We start from the raw sequence: 20,312 nt of genomic DNA, 5'->3' as shown, positions 1-20,312 counted from the left end.
GCTTAAGGAAGTTTAATGAAGGACTACCGGATTAAGGACATGAACAAGGGTAGGTGGGCACTGAATATGAGCAGTGAGAAAACTCTCATCCTTTGTCCTCTAGCCTGAGAATGGGTAAGTAGAGGAAGTGGCTGTCAAAACTTAGACAGACTGATAGCTGGTATTCTGGTCTCTAAAGTAGGAAGTGGATTCTAGAGCTGGAGTGCCAAGATGGTAGAAGTGGAGGAGTCTCCAGGAGAAGAGAAAATAGTATTCCTAGACACCTGTTTGCTGGCCTTTCAGATAAAAACAGATAAATACAAGACATCCTAATAGGAGGAGAATTCATCATTCATGTCTTACCTTTGAAAACATGACAGCTGCATATGAAATGAATCTGTTTAGAATACTATCATTTACCATCTGTTGGAGGGAAAAAATCGTGCATGTGTGGTAACCATGGAAAAGTAGTACTCTTCTGAGGGACTGGGATCTGTCAGGCCCTTTGATTCTGCATGTGATACTGTCATTCATGCTGCAGAGATGCTCTTTGGTTGGTAAAGAAGATGAAGGCCCCCAGTTTACCAAAGTGTTTGTCCCATCTGGCTTGGAGAAGTGATTATTGTCCTTAACTCAGAACTTCTTGAAGGAAACATATCATTTTTCTTTTCAGAGCCACTGTGTGCTGGGTTACTGCATATGTCCCCTAATGGTTGATTCCTTGCCTAGTACTGACAGGGGCAGGACTAGTCAACTTTATGATTTGGCCTTTTGTAGCAACCCTGATGTTTGCTTGGTCTGTAGTCTTTCCTTGCTGATAGCCCAGCCTCTAAACCACAAAACCCTAGACATGTACCCTGTTTTCCTCTTTTACTTTGTCATCAGTTGGGATGTGATCAGTTAGGAAAGGGAGACAGAGTTAAAAGCAGTGAACTGGAGATTCATGGGAAAGGTCCAATATGAAGAGGGAACCATACAGCATGGGAACTGATGCTTGCCAGGCTGTCCTTTCCTCCTTACTCTTATTCTTCTGCAGTACACATAGTATGATGTCTCCTTCAGGCAGAGTGGCATCCCTGTGATCCATTCAGGTGACAAGAAGTGACTCTGGAAGCACACGGATACACCCTACAAATTGACTCAGCTTTGGAAACAGCAGTTTAGATGCAGCTCTTAAGCAAGTTGCCTTATGACTATTTGAACATGCCTCTCTTTTCCTAAATAAGAATGCATAGTTTGTATCCATTTTCTTTTTCTCTCAAGCTTGAAAAAGGTAATGGAGGGTTAGGAAGAGCTCTGTAGATGTGGGGAAAGCAACCATGCATTCACCAACGTTCAGATGTTTAACAGAGGACAATCTTGTACCTGTTGCTTTATGAACAACAGCAAAGGACGTGTAAGTAAATTCGCAGTGACCTTTCTGTCATTCTCACTAGCACCTCAGGTGGCACCGTAGACTCCAGTCTTGCTCTCCCTCCTTCTGAGTATGCAATATATAATTTTTCTTTGTCTGAAATTCTCTGGTCCATTTTCGGAGCTTACTTATATAGCTATCTCAGAAGTTTCAATGATCATATGGCTATCTTTTCCTAGCTGCAGTTCTCATGGACATCTTCATTATTTTGTACAGTCTAGCCAGGGGCTAGGAAGGACTGTTGAATGACAAATTTACTTAGGCAAGTGAATGAACATAGAGGATTTAGCAACTTGATGACTGCTAATGAGGATGGGTGCTACAGCTCAATGCACCCTGAGTTGTGTTGTGCCTACTGCCTTTCCGTAGGAGACTTAGCAGGTTTTTCATTAGATGTGGCTTCTAGGCTGGGGATGAGCAGTTTATTTTCTGGATTTTCACCTTTTTTTGTAAAGCCAATTAGCTCCTCTTTAGACAAGTTCATCCTGCACGTGTGTACCTCCTTGTACTCTGAAGTCTTTGTATACATAGTGAAAGGCTTCTCAGGGAGGAGAGTGGCTCTGGTCTCTGCTTGAGAGGGCTCTGTCAAGGTAGCGCTTGCTTTCTGTATACTGCACATTGAGGAACTTGGGTAGACAAAGATGGAGAGCCAGGCAGGAAACATCCATTGTAAATATGCCGTTAACATGTAAAGTTAGGAATTTCTTATTCTATGTTTTCTGATCATAGAATTTAAATATTTATTCATTTTGTATTTAAAGACTACCTACATAAATATATGAGTCTAAAAAATGTAATTTCTCCATCCTCAGATTCACTAAGTGAACAATGCTAGGCCAGATGGGTTCTCAGAATGATAGTTGTCCATAGAGCATTACAGGGTCGATCCTCTCTGTCCAAACTCTAGAGTTTGGGGTTATATATTTATATTCAGCAAAACCCTTGTGACAACAGACCCAATGTTTCATTCTTTTTTTTTTTTTTTTTTTTTTGCTATTTATTTATTTATTTAACACTGGGGATTGAACTCAGCACCTGGCCACACTTGAGCCACACTTCCTTGTCCAGCTTTTTCCTGGTCAATTGGAGATAAGAATTTCACAGACTTTCCCATCCAGGCTTGTTTCAAAGTGAAACAAAGTGATCCTTAGAGCTCAGCTTCCTGAGTAGATAGGATTACAGGCATGAGCCCCTGACACTGGACTCTTCCTTTTTTTTTGGGGGGGGGGGGCTCCGGTCGTGGAGCCTGAACTCTGGGCCTGGGTGCTGTTCCTCAGCTCTTCAGCTCAAGGCTAGCACTCTACCACTTGAGCCACAGCGCCACTTCCGGCTTTTTTCTCTTTGCTTATGTGGTGCTGAAGAATCGAACCCAGGGCCTCAGGCATGCAAGGCAAGCGCTCTACCACTGAGCCACCTTCCCAGCCCTCTTCCTGTTTTTTCCATTTCTTTTTTTTTTTTTTTTGGTCCGGTCGTGGGGCCTGAACTCTGGGCCTGGGCGCTGTCCCTCAGCTCTTCAGCTCAAGGCTAACACTCTACCACTTGAGCCACAGCACCACTTCTGGCTTTTTTTTTTTTAATATTATTTTATTTTATTTGAGAACATACTGTACAGAGGGGCTACAATTACATGGGCAGGATAATGCATACATTTCTTACCAAGCATTGCAGCCTCCTCCTTTGTTTACCCTTCACCTCCCTTCCAAGCCTCCCCCCTCCCCCCACCCAATTATACCCCCCTCCCCCCCCCCCCACCGACATTGTAAAGCTGGTTTTGACATGACATTTTGTACTTCTCATTGTTGCAACAGGTCCACCTGAATCCTTAAACGACTTGTTTGCCCCCATCTCCTCCACATGTTATACTGACATCAAATATAGTGAAAGCGGGGGTTACACTGTGGGGGAGGGACATACAAAGCAACAAAGAAATAATCTTATAAATGCCCAATGTTTCATTCTTGAGTTGATAAAATAGCTTGAAATTGGGCCTAACTTGCCATCCATTTCCATTATCTGAAAGAACCTAATTTCCCACTAAAACGTCTCTCTCCCAAAGTTATTTTGTAATCTGTCTCAGTAATTACAATGTGAAATTAAAGAAAAACTATACTTATCAGAGGAAATGGATTTTATTCAGGTGAAACATTTGGTCAGAAATCCCTAAGTCTACCATTGGGGTGCGTGGGGAGTAGGGGGTTTATATATATATATATAATATATTACATCATATTATATATAATATTAAGGCAACTCTATTGATCTGTTGCTACTCAGCAATTTGGTAACTGCTTTTTATATGGTTAAAATGAAGGTGTATAGTTTAATTATTTTTTTCCTGCTACTGAATGATCGGTTAGAAAGTTTAAATAAACATTTTTAATACATGCAAAAAAGTACATTGCTTCCTGTGACAGAAGACCTGAGTGTCTGGAACCGTCTGCTTAGCTTTTCCTGGTTTGCTGCAAAGCTATGTAGCCAAGCATAGGAATGAAGATGAAAGGAGTGGGACTCCCAGCACAGGAAACCTGTTTCATGCCTCAGCTGAGATTCAAGCATATGGGCATCCATGAATAAACACAAGGCCTCGTCTTCACTTGCTGTTCTCATTTGTGACACCAAGACTGGGTGGTGGTTGTTGTTGTTGTTGTTTGCTTTTTGTTTTTGCTGGTCCTGGGACTTGTATTCAGGACCTGGACACTGTCCTTGAGCCTCTTTGTGCTCAAGGCTAGTGCTCTACCATTTAAGGAACAGTGCCACTTCTGGCTTTTTTTGGAGCAATTTATTGAAGACAAGAGTCTCACAGACTTGTCTGCTTGGGCTCACTTCAAACCCTGATCCTCCTGATTCAGCCTCCTGAATATCTAGGATTACAGGTGTAAACCATCGGCACCCAGCTTGCGTTTATATTCATTAGCAATCACAAGTGTGAAAACTTGATTTTATTATTGTTCCGATGATGAAGCTGAATTGATGATAACATAGTTGAATGTAGAGTGTGGTCTTAAAACATAATCATGATTCATTAGTTTTTTTTTTGCCTCTTAATCTGTTTGTGGTATGAGCTGATTTGATCTTTCCATTTCAGTGGGAGTTTTGTTTCACTGGACAATGTTATGAGCAGGAAACTGGTAAACATTTCACTATTGGCCTATTTGTCTTTTATAAACACCATCCCTCGAAATGTGTTTAGAAAGCTAGCAAGTCTGTGCTTAGAGATATCATTGCATTATGAAATGTACTAACTTGCTGTAAAAGTAAATAAATGAATAAGTCCTTTTTAAGTAGGAAGTGGCCTGGACCTGGCTGCAGTTTTATAGGAGGGAGAAAATAACTTTTTCTTCATTTTTTCTAACTTTTCTTTAGTGACTCCTGCTGGTAGACTTACCTGGGACTCAACAGTTATAATGCCAGGAAGCCAGCCTCTGGGAGCAAGATAGGTTAAAGAAAGATGGAGAAAGAATTTGCAGAGGCAAGCAGAAAAGATCCTGGTGCATTCCACATGCAAGTGCAAGGTGAGTGTCTCTGTGCTTCTGTTCTGTGGCAGTTTGTGTCCATTTGTCCTTATCTCAGTATTGTCCTGGTATTTTGTCATGCATCAGTTATCTGAAAGGGAGAATGCTCACCCTCTTCTTTTTAGTTTTTTAAGGTTTGAAGTTTTTAGGTTAACTACATTTGTATTCCTTCTTTTACATGTTAGAGGAAGTATATTGAATTCTCCAAAAATCAACTGACAATTTAATTGACTTTTTATTAAAGTCAATTTATATTAAAATTAGAGAGGGGATATAGTCTTTTTTAGGCTCTCCATCATTTGAATCATGCCCCAAGGTGGGTACGGGTTTTGAATACTAAGCCCATTTTTGAAGAAGAAGTTTCTCTACTTATTCCTTTATCTTTTAGGAACTCTGCGCCAATTGTTTTTTCTGCATAGAGGTCAGTTGGTAGTTTGGTTAGCTTTTTCATCACTGGACCAATACTAGGGAGAAACTCTTTAAAAGGAGGAAAGATTTATCTGGGTTTTCCAGTTTCAGGAGTGTCAATCCATGGCCAACTGACTTTATATCTATGATACTGAAGTGATGGGGCAGAACACCATGACAGTAAGATGAGATAGAGAAAAGCTGCTCACAGGGTATAAAATTAACCCTCAAAAATCAATGGCTTTTCTGTATGCCAACAATGAGAAAAGCGTGGCTGAAATCAGGAAAGCACCTCCATTCGTAATAGCCCCACAAAAATAAAATACCTGGGAATTAATTTAACCAAAAATGTGAAGAACCTCTATGATGAAAACTTTAAAAACCTGAAAAAGGAAATCAAAACAGAACTTAGAAAGTGGCAAAACCTCCCATGCTTCTGGATTGGAAGGATCAACATTGTGAAAATGGCAATTCTTCCCAAGGCTATCTACAGATTCAATGCACTACCTATCTATATTCCAACCTCATTCTTCAAGGAAATAGAAGAGGCAATCAAAAAATTCATATGGAACAATAAAAGACCCCAAATAGCAAAAATGATCCTTAACAGAAAGAACAGTGCTGGAGGAATATCAATATCAAATTTCAAACTCTACTACAAAGCCATAGTAATGAAAACAGCTTGGTACTGGCACAAGAACAGACCTCAGGACCAATAGGCTAGAACTGAAAACCCAGAAATGAACCTACAGACATATAGCCATCTATATGTCCCTTCAATAAAGGAGCTAAAAAAATAGAATGGAAGAAAGACAGCCTCTTCAGTAAATGGTGCTGGCAAAATTGGTTAATCCCTTGTAGAAAACTAAAGCTAGATCCTTATATATTACCCTGCACCAGAATCAACTCCAAATAGATCAAAGACATTGGAGTCAAAGCAGACACCCTGAAAACATTACAGGATGGAATAGGAGAAACTCTAGGTCTCCTTGGCACAGGCCGAAATTTTCTTAATAGAGACCCAGAAACAACAAATCAAAGACAGGCTGGACAATATGGGATTGCATGAAATTGCAGAGCTTCTGCATGGCAAAGGAGATAGCTAGCAGGATCAATAGAAAGCCCACGGATTGGGAGAAGATCGTCACTAGCCATACAACAGACAAGGGTCTAATATCCAAAATATACCTGGAACTCAAAAAATTAAATCCCTCAACAACAAATCCTCAAAGAAACAAGCGCCTAATAAATAAGTGGGCTAAAGACTTAAAGAGAAATTTCTCTGAGGAGGAAAGAAGGATGGCCAATACACACATGAAGAAATGCTCAACCTCTCTAGCTATAAAAGAAATGCAAATCAAAACAACATTGAGATACCACCTCACCCCAAATAGAATGGCTATAATCAAGAACTCTAATAACAACAGATGCTGGGGGGGGATGTGGACAGAAGGAAACCCTGCTGCATTGTTGGTGGGAGTGTAAACTTGTTCAACCACTTTGGAAAGCAGTATGGAGGTTCCTCAAAAGACTCCACATAGAGCTCCCCTATGACGCAGCAATCCCACTTTTGGGCATTTACCCAAATGATCACAAACAAGACCATACTAAAGCTACCAGCACAGCTATGTTTATTGCAGCCTAATTTACCATAGCTAAGATATGGAACCAACCCAGATGCCTCTCAGTAGATGAATGGATCAAGAAAATGTGGTATATATACACAATGGAATTCTATGCCTCCATCAGAAAGAATGACATTGCCCCATGTGTTTGGAAATGGAAAGGCTTGGAAAAATTTATACTAAATGAAGTAAGCCAGGCCCAAAGAAACAAAGGTCCCACGGTTTTCCTTATTTGCAATAACTAGTATATGTCTGAGACAAGCAGAAAAGGTCACATAAGATGATGTTAGGCGAAATGAACCCCAAGATAAATATTCAAATGTTTCTTTCTTGCTTGCTATTGTTTCTAACATATTTATAAGATGAATTCTTTGTTGCTTTGTATGTCCCTCCCCCACGGTATAAGCCCTGCTTTCACTATATTTGATGTTGGTATAATTTGTGGAGGGGAAGGGCAAAAACAAATTGTTTAAATAGGGATACAGGTGAACCCATTGTAACAATGAGATGTACAAGATGTTATGTCGAAAAATGAACTTTACATCTTTGGCTGGGGGGGGGAGGTGGTTGTGCGGGGGATGGGAAGGGATGGTAAGGGGAAACAAAGGAGGAGGCAACAATGCTTGATAAGAAATATACTCATTACCTTGCCCATGTAACTGTAACCTCTCTGTACAGTATTTTCACAATTAAAAAGGAAAAAAAGCTGCTCACCTCCTGCCATCCAGGAAGAAGAGACTGGAGGGGCCTAGGGTAAATACATCCCCTTCTAAGGCATGCCCCTAGAAAAATACTTCCTCCAACTAGATCCTACCTTCTAACTGACCAATCCATATGAACTTATCAGTATAGTAGCCCATTAATGAAGTGAACACCCTTGTGATTCAATCACTTCCTAATGATTGAATTCACCAGCAAAGAACCATGCATTAGCACATGAGCCTTTGGAGGGGGACCTCTTCATATATAAGCCCATATACATTGTCTATTAAATTAATTTCTAGATATTTCTAATTTGTTATGAATGGTGCACACATTTAATAAGTACCTTCAATGTGTATATCTTATGTTATGTGATATAATGAACATGACTTGGTCCCTCGTCTCACAGAACTAACCCTGCCAAAATGTATATCCCATGTGTAAATTCACACGGACATAGCTACACATTGAGGTAAGTACTCAAGAGCAAAGGCCCAGCTTTCCAGCCTGGCCCTCTGTCACCTATGTGTAATTGCTTGTTCTCTCTCTTCTTGTTCTTATGAAGATCTCCACCTGATATCAGAAGTCAGGACTTATAATACCAGATTTGATTTCACTCAGCGAATTTGTTTGTCACAAGACAGAAGTATTGGGCTAAGACAGTCTTGAACTCTCCAAAATGATCCATCTTCTGTCTCTCCCTTTTCTTCTTTCCCTTTCTTTTCTCTTTCTCTTTTTGTTTCTCTTCTTCCCATCCTCCCATCTTTACTTTTCTTCCTTCCTGCACAATTGAGTATGACAGAATTCACAGTATTCCCTGGGGAAGGGAAATGGTTGTGTTTAGTTTCAAGTGCTTAGGAAGCCCCCAGGATAGAAGTTGCAGCTGATCTCAGGAATCATCTGCCAGAAATGTATGACTATGACACAGTCTGAGCTGTGATGATGAGAAATATAAGAAAATATGCATGAATAAAACCTGAGGTACTGAGCCCCTTCAATTCAAGTAAAAGAAGAAAAGAGGTCTTTCAGAGGAAATCTACCACAGATACAGTATTACAGGACAGAAGAGAGTTTTGTTTTCCCAGAATTGAGGGTTGAACTCAGCGCTAAGACAAATTGTTCTACCACTTGAGCCATACCTTCTGTCTAACAGAAGGTTTTTAAATCTATGAAATCACTTTGGAACTAGTGACTTATAATCCATCTTTGGAATTCTTTTGGCATCATCTTTCCTCTGGGAAGAAACACCTAGACAAAATGATGACCTTCTGCAATTTTGAAAGTGTAACACAAACATGTAATAGTTGTAGCAATACATTATAGTAAGCCACCCAAATCCTTATACTTGCCTCAATTTACCCATATATGAAGGCAGGCACAATGGTGAAGTCTATGAAGGTGAATCTAGATTCTAGGAAAGTTGGACTCTCACAGTGCTATTCTTTATGATAACACTGAGGGTTAAATTTAAATTTTTCAGCTGGGTGCAGGTGGCTTGCACCTGTAATCCTAGCTACGCAGGAAGCTGAGATCTGAGGATCATGGTTCAAAGACAGCCCTGGCAGGAAAGTCCGTGAGACTCTTATCTCCAATAAACCACTAGAAAACCAGAAGTGGCGCTGTGGCTCAAGCGGTAGAGTACTCACCTTGAGCTGAAGAGTGCAGGGACAGCACCCAAGTTCAGAGTTCAAGCCCCACGACTGACCAAAAAAAAATTAAATTTGTCTTCTGTTTCTGACCTCCTCCCACACACATTTAGTGACTTCTTTTTTCTTTTGCAAACTAGTGTTCATTCCATTCTTGAGTATCTCTTTCTCTGTCCCAGTTTCTCTGGGTTCCCCACACCCATCAGTTGAGAGAGCAGAAAGATACCATCTGCTAATTAATAAACAGACATGATTCCTTCGTAATATGATTGGATCAGGGTGTCTCTCTCTACAATGTTCTTGCTCTGGATGTTTGTACATTCTGCCACATACTCACTTATCTAAGGTCATACCCCAGAGGCTCTGTGGCTTAGATGAATCACATCTGAGCTGACTGTTCTTCCCGGAATCCATAGGCTCTAATGTATGTGAGTTTAGCCAAAGTGGACACCTGCCATCCACTCAGAGCAGGACTGCCTTCTTACAATTACATCTTTGAAGAGCCTACGTGAGGCCCCTGATTGGCAAGGTCTCATGGTCATGGATGAAACTTTTATTGACCTCTCTCTGTGTGTTTTCGGCACTAGGTTGAAGGGGGTGTGTAATGGAATAAAAATAAATTAACAGAGTAGATTCCAGCTCCACAGAAGGAAAGAAGGAGGCCGGAGACGATGGCAGGATTGGAATAAAAATGTCACGAACTCCATGAGCAGTTCTACTGAGTTCATTGGCCATTTATTTATCTAGTCCCAATTTGAGACCAAGCAACCCACAGCTACTCAAAAATGAATTAATATTCTGCATTAAAGAATCCAAAAACCTCTTAAGTCCTTTCTGAGCTTGTTGACTTCATTGGCTTCTCTCTCACTTGGAGGCATGTTTATTTCTCTGGGAGTTGCAAGCTCTTGTTCACAGAGCTTGGCTAGGACCTGGTCTGTCCTCCTCCAAGTGCAGATGAAGGGCTGCAGATTTATCTGGGCCCTGTGACCATCTCCCTTGCATTTTTTATTCCCCAGATGGGTGTCCCAGAGACATTAATAAATAGGGGGAGGATTGTTTGCTTCTCTCTCTCTCTCTTTTTAAAGAGATGTTGAAGAAACAGAACGAAGAAACAAAGCCAAGAAAAGTCAATTGTCCCACTGCCCAAAAGTTTATAAAAGCTAAAAATAAAACAAACAAACAAACAAAAAACAAAACAAAGAAAAAACATCATTCTTGTGAGAAAGGCACCCATAGTGATGAGATTGTATGGCAGTTTCATTTTCCAGAAGGTTCACTCCAGCCCCCAAAGTTGAAAGTGCTTGTCCAAAGTCTTGTAAGAAGTAAATGATAGGGTTCAGATGAAAATCATGAGTTCTTTTTCCCAGTCTGAGCTACCACCCTGTATAGCAAGGGAGGAGGTTTATGGAAGAGTAACATGAGAATTGGGACCCATTAGGGCTAACCATGTACCTTGCAGAGATTTTAGAGATTGGTGTCTTTGCTCTTCTCTTCTGGGCCTGCACATGACTTCCTGAGGCTTATGAGTCTCCTTCCTTGCTTTCTCCTGAAAGCACTTTCATAATTGCTGCCATCAACATAGTGGCTGATCTGGGTGCTGGTGAGGGTATCTGAGGTGTCTGTGGGTGTATCTGGCCTCTAAGCTCTAAGGTGATACCTACCACTAAAAGTAGCATCTGGAAACCAAGGGTTTAGTGTGTGGATTCTGGTGTCATAGATGGAATTGTGGACTTAGGGTTGAACAGACCTAAATGTTAAACTCAAATCTGTCCATTCTCAATCCTACCAACATAGGCAACGAATGGCTTTCAGTTTCCAAACTTTATCTTCATATTAACCCATACAAAGAAGAAGCATTAAAAAACGAAGAGTCAGAGAGATGGCACTGTCACCCTCACGTAATGCCAATCTTATGAAAGGGACAAGTAATAGCCAATTAGCTCTCATCCTGCACCAGGTCCCGTGTGGTCATCTAGACATAAACTCTTCATACCAGCTCAGGGAGAGAAATATCATACTTGTCCCATTTTAAGGATGGGGAAACTGAGGTCTAAAGATAGGAAGCCATTTTGGGGTCTCCCATATGTTTCTTACGTTTTTCTGAGATAGGCAAGGGAATCTTTTCTACTGCATAGGTGAGAAGCTGGCGCAGAGAAAGGAAGATCATCACTGTACTGGGGTCACACAGAAGGAGTTGGCTGGGGAGCTGGGTCTGAGTCTAATTCTCCTGGCTTGGGGCTCTCTTTGCCTAAACTTGCTGGGCCAAGCCAAGCCCAGGGAGGGCAGCTGTCCCAGGGTGGTGCTCTCCTGGACTAGCCTCATCCCTCTTGCCAGGGAAACACAGCCCCTTCCTCTGCCAGGCAGCCTTGTTGCCCAACTCATGGGCAAGAGCCAAGCCTGGCAGCCTTTGGTGGGCATCCAAATGGAGTTGCTCTTTCCTGGGCCGAGTTTAGCACGCAGCATGGCTTCATCATCCAAATATGTCCTGCCAGACAGGCCTCAGCTGCTGGCCGGCGGGGCACTTGGCTGCCCGAGAGAGCTTGGCGCTAATTGGACCCAGCCAACATAAATCATGGTTCTTGTTAAGAGGAAGTCCAGCCATTCTTTGGCAGGCGAGGGGTGAGAGGTGGGGAAAGGGAAGAGCCTCCCACAGAAAGGGGTTGAATTCTGCAAGGGCCCAGTGACTTTAGGCAAGTGTCCAGACCATTCTGGCCCTCTGTCCATTTGAGACGGGAAGAGGCTGGGCTCACTGACCTCTGATGGGTGTAGATTGTTGAAATGCTAGCCTGTTGTGTGTGTGTGTGTGTGTGTGTGTGTGTGTGTGTGCGCGCGCGTGTGCGTGTGTGTTGTTGTTGTTGTTGTTGTTGTTGCTGCTGCTGATGCTGTTGTTGTTGGTTTTCCCTTTTGTGATGCAATGGGCTAGTTGTCCAATTGACTTGAGGAGGTAAGAAAAAATTCCCCCCATGAATAAGGGCTACTTGAGGGCCAGAGCCTTTGTAGCACAAGAAGTGGGCTCTCTTGAGGCAGCAAGGCCCCTGAGGAGGGGAATGCTCACCAGTGTCTGGGTCATTCATGGACAAACAGGTAATGAGGTAGACTCTTTGTCCTCAGACCAGTTTTGAACTGGAAACTATGCCAGGTGAAAGCAGAAGACATTTGAAGACAAATGATACTACCTCAGAACCTCTGACTTTGCTGATTATGTATGGGCCCACCTAACCAGCCTTGACTTCATTAATAAATTCACTCATACACTTCAAATTTAGGAAGCTCCAGGCTTGTGCCAAGTTCTTTGCTAGGTTCAATGTGTCTGGCTCAATCAGTCGGTGTTTAGATCAGTCATGGTCTACTGAGAAGGATAAGAATCTGAAAACTCAAGGAAGAGATAGTGGGATAAAAATCTTGTCCTAAAGGAATGTACAAGGCTCTCTGAGCTCAGAGGAAGAAGCTAGGGACTCTGGTATGGGTAGGGTGAAGGAGGCAGCCAAACCTCCCAAAGTGCTTTGCAGACTAAGTTGAGAGCACCAGAAAATACAATTAGAGAAGAGAAGAGAACAGGAGCAAAGCAGAACAGAAACACAAGTGGATGCTACATCAGAGAACTGCTGAGTTCCAGAAGCTTAAGGAAAGCTTGGCTAACAGGAATGGCCGGTAGAGCAAAAGCCAGAGTGAGGCTGATATTTGGTCCATTTAAATTATGTCCTGTCTGGGACATAACTAACCTTAGCTAGTTTTGGTGACATTGTATAGTTTGTTGCCCTGTTGATGTATCAAAATCATGTGGAGAGCCTTCAGGAAACACAAATTGAGATCCCTGGTTAGCTGGTCCAGTGGGGGCCAGGAATCTGTTCTTTAAAACAATCGGCCCTGGTAGATCTGAGGGCGGCAGTTAGCTAAAAGCTTAGCATGTTGTTGTTGTTTTTAAATACAAGACACTGATAAATGCAATAGAGAGAAATAGAGCAGAGAGAGGCAGAAAATGCTGGGGTGTGTATAAAACACTATGAGCAGGAAAGGCTCTGATGGAGTGAAGGAAGGAGCCCTGGGAAGGTGACTGCAAGTGTAAGAAGCAGCCCTATGGAAGGCCCTGGGCATGGGGACAAAGAAGAACAATGGGACTGACACTGCTGTAACTGAGGAGGTAATATCAAAGAAGTGGTGGGGGTAGATTCAATGCACAGGGCTTGTAGTTGGCCTTTGTGGCCCTACTGATTTAGTCCAAGTCATCCATCAGCTTGTGAGGACCCAGGCATGGAGAAGGCTCTGCTCTGGGCTGTGTGACTGGGTATTGGAGGAAAGCCTGGAATGAGCAGCTAGGCTCTGTGTCCCCAGAGCTGACCTCAGCAGGTGCAGCAGGAAGGACTTGTCCAAGTACACAGTGAGATGGAGCCAATAGAGGTGTCCAAGAGTGGGAGAGGGAACCTGACTAGAGGCTCAGAATGTTTCTGGGTTTCAGGCCAGGTTTCAGGTCTTGACATTTGAGAGCAATGAGGTGCATATGGCTTTACCTCCTTGCATTTCCTCTGGTTTCAATTTTCCCCTCATTTTCATGGGGTTAACCCACTCTCCGAACACTGGCTGTGGAAATCGATGAAACAATGCATGGTCATGTGTTTACCAACCCAGGCCTTGGCATGGAGTACGTTCCCCAGGAGGTAAGTTTCACATCACTCGGAACATAGTTTGGTCTGTTTCCTCTCCGTCTTCATAGGTACTTTATTTTGTAGAAGTCACCACAACAAGATGTCATTCAACCATCCCTGCAACAATTCACAAAGTTCCACACACTGGCCACTACGCTTTGGATCTCAGCTCATCCCGAAGGGGGCATTATTGCTATCTCCCTCTTTCGTGAAAGGGGGTTTCTAGAGGAAGTAGTATGGTTGTGAGAGCTTCCTTATTCACGTTTCCCTCTTTACCACATTGTTCTTCACAGGCAGGCCAAGGACACACTGACCTCTGAGGAACCTTGCCTAGTGAGGAGAGCTGGGAGCTGCTGCTGTAAGCTGGAGCTGCACCCCCATCCATCCACGTAGAGGTGCCCTAGATGACAGTGGTCACTTGGTTCTGACCTGCCAGTGTTACCATCACAGCCCCAAGCTCTGCCTCAGCTTTGTTTGCTATGCAGAGCCTAGCCTAGAATAACCATGAAGGCAACTTTCTGACTTCTATTTGATTGAAATTTCTGGGGATGGGACTGAGCTGAGTGGAGATATGATTTCTCATTAGAGTTAACATTTTCTCTGCCAAGAAAAACACATTCCTGAGCCATTTCTTTACATGCAATGTCTTTGCTTTCATGGTGATTTGTTCTTTTGATGGCCCTTCTATAGGTCTCTTTGACACTGTTTGCTGGGTTGACATTAGGGAAAAGGTAGTGTAGACCTAGTCCCTTCCCCTTCATTTGCTCACCAGCTCTAGGAAGGCCTAGGATCACCAGCTGTGCTGAAGGACTAGAAGAAAGACACAAAGCGCTGGGTAGATACACCATGTCTTAGGCAGAATTGTCATCCTCTTCTTCATTGTCAGCCTTACTGTACCTGCTGCCCTCTGTGGGCCCTGGGGAGGCATACAGAACTTCCATTGTCTTATTGTTCTACCACTATTCCTATTTCTATTATTTATTTTTCTTCCCTTCCCTTCCCTTCCCTTCCCTTCCCTTCCCTTCCCTTCCCTTCCCTTCCCTTCCCTTCCCTTCCCTTCCCTTCCCTTCCCTTCCCTTCCCTTCCCTTCCCTTCCCTTCCCTTCCCTTCCTTTCCCCTCCCCTCCCCTCCCCTCCCCTTCTCTCCCCTCCCCTCCCCTCCTCTCTTCTCTTCTCTTCTCTTCTCTTCTCTTCTCTTCTCTTCTCTTCTCTTCTCTTCTCTTCTCTTCTCTTCTCTCCTCTCCTCTCCTCTCCTCTCCTCTCCTCTTCTCTCCTCTTCCCTTCTCTTCTCTTCTCTTCTCTTCTCTTCTCTTCTCTTCTCTTCTCTTCTCTTCTCTTCTCTTCTCTTCTCTTCTCTTCTCATCTCTTCTCCCCTTTTTAGTCCTCTCCTCTCTTCCTTGCCCTCATATTCCCCTTCCCTTTCCTTTCTTTTCTGCCTTAGAATCTCAGAACTGGTAGTTTTGAGGGAAGGCAGGTTCATATTCAATTCTGAAATAGACCATTCAAAAAAGAGTGGTAGAGTGGGTGTCAAGTCTACTTGCAGGGAAAGGAAAGCTAGAATGGGGTCTGTAGGACAGTTTCTAAGAAGAGAGGGCATTTGACTTAATCCTTCAAGAAGGGAAAACCTTTGACTATAAAAAGCTATAAAGACAGGTTCCCAGTAGACCACATTTACCACATGTTGGATGTCTAGGCTAGTTATATAAACTGAATGGGTTTTATTTGAACCAGTATACCAACTATTGGCTGGCTTTTGTATGTATTTTCTGTGCTATTAGTTTTGCTAAATCAGGCTTTTTAAGGTTTGATTGTTTTGATCAACCTTTCAGAGTAAGAAATTGTTTAGCTAAGAATAAGCCAATTTTAGATCCTACGTCCTGAGTTCTGGTTTGTAAATATCAAGTCTATATTTGTATCCATATAGCTGGGGTGTAGTTTGACCTCTTCACCCAACCACACTGGGCCCTTAAGAAAGGGTCTCTCTGAAGTCACCTCCCCTTCTATGAAAGAAGGGGTGGTAGAAGAATTAGAAAGGAGAAGAGTTCCTGGGTCCCCCAGGCTAGAGTCAGCATTTTCATCTTGAAATGATGAAAGTAGGATCAAAGATGGGGGAGGGGGTTGGTGTTGGCCACTGAATGTTGAATCATTTATTGATAGGTTTAGTCCATTGTTCAGATACATGTCACCTAATTAACTTACCCATGCCTGTGTATTCCTGTAGATTACTGAGCATATTGTATGAGATCACAGAAAAATGCTCAGTCCCATGTCTGGCACTTAGCAAGTACTAGAGAAGAGGTGGCTGATAAATTACAGGTAGTGGTCATACCTTTGGGACAAGAACCTTCACAGCCCTTGAGAAATGTTACCACCAGGACTGTCACTGAGCCTGCTCTCACCATTACCATCCATATCACCTGAGCAGATGTAACCAGAGGCTAGAAGCAGAAATGCTCAAAGTCATAGTATCAGGGGGAATAAAGACATGGAATCAGGGCTGCCATTGTGGGAATCTGAATTTGTCTCCTGTCCCATGACACCCAAAGGCCAGTAGTAACTCCTTATAGTTCCTTCAGAAAAGACCTAGGTCTCTGCTTCCAGCCCATGGCATATGCTTCTTTAAAATCCTCCTTCTCATCTTCATTTTGCTGGATCTATCCATTACCTCTGAATGGAAATTGGAGCTTAATTTTTCTCTCTTGAAGCCATTAACACTCTGGGCCCTTGACAGGAAACATGGCCTAGCTTTAATTAGCCACATCAAGCCCCCTGCATGAGCTTCTAGCACAGCCCAGAGACTTCAAAGATAAAGCTTCTCTATTCTCCTTAATCACAGCTATTAATGAGCCAATTAAGGCATCTCTAGGCCAAGGCAGGCAACTCTCTTAGTACCTTGAGTAGTAGCACAGTCCACTGCTGGGAAGCTCCTCCTTCCACAGAGATGAAAAATCCTTGAGGGCAGAGGGCCTGGCTGTGGAGTCCTAGCCCGGTTCACCTCAAGCTATGCAACTGATCTATTAAGAGTCCTAGGGCCAAGCCTATGTCCTCCCTGAGATGTCTAATCAAAGGATAATAACTATTACTAAGAAGCAACTATTACAAGTTAGTTGTTCTCCAACTTCAGCATGCTTCAGAATCACCTCAAGGCCTTATTAAAATTCTTGGTTGGGCTCTACCTCGAGTCTCTGACTCAGTTGTTCTGGGTGAGGCCAAATGTAAGAATTTGCACTTCTACCTTGTTCCCAGGTGATGCTAATACTACTGGCTAGGGACCACATTTTTTGAGAAGCACCGATCCAGACTATATAAGGAATTGTACAAATGTGAGCTGTTAGACAAAGACTTTGATTGTATCCCCATCTGTAAATGTCATCCCTGTGCTTCAAAAGACACTTCCCCAGGAGTTTCCCATCTGGGCTATCAATATTTGCACAGACCTTCTTTTAGTACCTGAGGATGTTTAATATGCTCGGTCCTAAGCAGAATTTGGCAGGACCTGCTTCTATGCTTAGTGCTGGTGCTAAGAGCTCAAGTCAGTATCTTGAGTCTCCAGCATCTCTTTTTTGGAGGGGAAATGGATGGAGACTTCCTGCTTATAGAGAAAATGTGTGGTCTTTTGATACATGGGACACAGGGTAGAAGCTGGGAAGATGGAGATATGTAGAAAGTAGGATTTAATTTTTATTTATTTATTTTGCTGAAGGGAGTATAAGCAGAGACAAAGAAGGAGGATACTACCTGTGGTTAATGGGGCACTGATTGGTCTTCCACTGATGACCTAACAAGTCTAGCCGAAGTCTCTCATGCTGTACTCTGCCTAGCTCCCTAGGCCACATGAAAACATACTTACAACTCGTTTCAGCTACTGCCTGCTGTTTTCAACGTCTAACAGCATGACTCACAGTCATACTGTGCTTCTAGCCTTAAGGACAAGCTTTTGTGGTCACAAAAGATGTTAACAGCTCATATTCAGTTTCCGCTGGGGTTGTGGCCTCCATGGCTGACCTTTCATTGTGCTCCCTCCCGCCTCTGTGCTTTGCCTCACTCTGTGCCTGTCTCACATACCCTTCTTCTCTTGTCTATTCTCATCTAACTCAGCCCTCACAGAAGTTTCTTAGGGTGACACTTATTCTTGAATGGTGCTAGTCTGGAAATCTTTGCTTTATTGACATCCCCCCACCCCCACCCGTGGATGGGGCTTTGTGGTATCCTGGGCCTGCAGTGCCCCTGTGTGGCCCTGGGCTATCTTAAAATCAGTCAGATATCTTCTCTGTAGGACTTCTTAGATCCTTGAGTTCTCCACTGTAGATTGGGAGGGAGACTCCAGCAGAATCCCTTTTCCATTGGCAGCACTAGGGATTGGACTCAGGACTTTGTACTTGCTAGGCACATTGTCTACTGCTTGAGTCATGTTCCCAGTCCTCTTGGCTTTCAGTTTGGTTTTAGTTAGAGTTTTGAGTTTTGCTAGGCCTGCCTAGGAATGTGATCCTCCCATCTCTGCCTCCTGAGTAGCTAGGATTACAAGAGTCACTGTGCCCCATCCTTTGAGAACCACCTCCTCCTCCTTCCCGTCCTCCTGCTCCTGCTCCTCTTCCTCCTCCTCCTCCTCCTCTTTCTTCTTCTTCTTCTTCTTCTTCTTCTTCTTCTTCTTCTTCTTCTTCTTCTTCTTCTTCTTCTTCTTCTTCTTCTTCTTCTTCTTCTTCTTCTTCTTCTTCTTCTTCTTCTTCTTCTTCTTCTTCTTCTTCTTCTTCTTCTTCTTCTTCTTCTTCTTCTTCTTCTTCTTCTTCTTCTTCTTCTTCTTCTTCTTCTTCTTCTTCTTCTTCTTCTTCTTCTTCTTCTTCTTGTCCTGGACTCTGGGCACGGGCACTGTTCCTGAGCTCTTTAGCTCAAGGCTACCACTCTACAACTTGAGCCACAGTACTACTTCTGGCTTTTTCTGCTTACGTAATAAGGAATCAAACGCAGGACCTCATTCATTCAAGGCAAGCACTCTACCACTGAGCCACCTTCCCAGCCCAAGAAGGTTCTTAATAACCAATATTCCCCAAATATCTTTCCCCACAATATATAGAATATGCTTTTTGGGTGTGGTCTCACTGAAGACCTTCCTTTGGTAGAGAGGATTTGAGATAACTTAAGAATGACAGACTTTATTTCTAATAGCAGAACTTGTGCTTGCATGAACCTTTCATTATCTGTATGATAGAAATAGTAGTCCTTGCCTTGGAGAGCTGTTGCAAGATTTATGGAAGGAAGCAAATAAGAAGTACTTAGTGTAAGCCGGGCACCAGAGGCTCATGCCTGTACTCCTAGCTACTCAGGAGGCTGAGGTCTGAGGATTGCTGTTTGAAGCCAGGTGGGGCAGGAAAATCTGTGAGACTCTCTGATTAATCACAGAAAAAGCCTGAAGTGGTGCTGTGGCTCAAGTGGTAGAGTACTAGCCTTGAGTGAAAAGGAACTCAGGGACAGTGTCCAGGCCCAGAGTTCAAGCTCCATCCAGTACTGAAAGAAAAGAAAAACAAAAGTAGTACTTACTTTAAGATGAAGTACACAGTAGAAGTTCAATAAAAGTGATTTTTTTTCTTCCATGATCCTTTTGCCTTTGCTAATGGCACTTACAACCAGAATAAAAAAAAATTGTAGAAAATAAGCTGTGTTGAAGTATTCACACTCAAGGGATTCAGTGGAACCAGATAACACATGAAAAGCCAGTGTGATCCAGGGAAGCTTCTCGAAGACAGCAGATCTCTGCTCAGCCAGAGTTTATGGTTCAGCCCTTCAGCTGAGTACTGGTGCTGGACAGGGAAGGGAGGAGAAAACTGCATCTTTCTTGGAGCAAGCTTCAGCAAGAATCTTTATTTTTCTTTTCCACCCTAGAGGCCTGTTTTTCTCACCAAATCCAGCCGACACAGACCTTGTCATCCCTCCCACAGCCTGAACTTAGCCAACGTCTCAAGTTCTGTTAGGTATAAGCTTCAGAGTGGGGCCTTCCTGACTAGTGGAAATTCACTGGACAGAGCCTCCCTGGCTACCCGCAGGAGCCTTCTGAATGGATGCTTTAGGAGACTCCAGGCAAATAAATATACCACAAACCAGAGCCAAACGTGCTGGCCTGTGTTCTGCCTGTCCCAACCTTGACTACAGGGGCTGAGCTAGGGAGCAGGCTTTACTATACATCCTGCTCTCCAACACCTCTGCCCCCAACAGATCATTTTAGGAGGCCTCACTGGACGTTCCTCTAGCATTGGAGTTCCTATTTCATTGACGAGAAGACAAAGGCTCAAGGAGATAGCTTGAAACCACACCCATTTGTTCCAAAGTGAGTTTTCTCCCCAAATACTCTGGAGCCACGTACTCCCTCCCCTATCCTTGTTCTCTTGTTAT

The 20,312-nt window shown here is 43.1% G+C and overlaps 1 pseudogene; it reads left to right on the top strand.

The window, feature by feature from the left end:
• Positions 1–352: 352 nt before the first annotated feature.
• Positions 353–883, top strand: LOC138814726 (protein YIPF6 pseudogene; annotated as a pseudogene).
• The last annotated feature ends 19,429 nt before the right edge of the window (positions 884–20,312 follow it).

Source organism: Dipodomys merriami, unplaced genomic scaffold (assembly GCF_024711535.1).
Source record: "Dipodomys merriami isolate MVZ:Mamm:240054 unplaced genomic scaffold, mDipMer1.0.p SCAF_604, whole genome shotgun sequence".
Lineage (NCBI taxonomy): Eukaryota > Metazoa > Chordata > Mammalia > Rodentia > Heteromyidae > Dipodomys > Dipodomys merriami.
The sequence above is the reverse complement of the archived record's forward strand: the minus strand, read 5'-3'. Positions and strand labels throughout refer to the sequence as shown.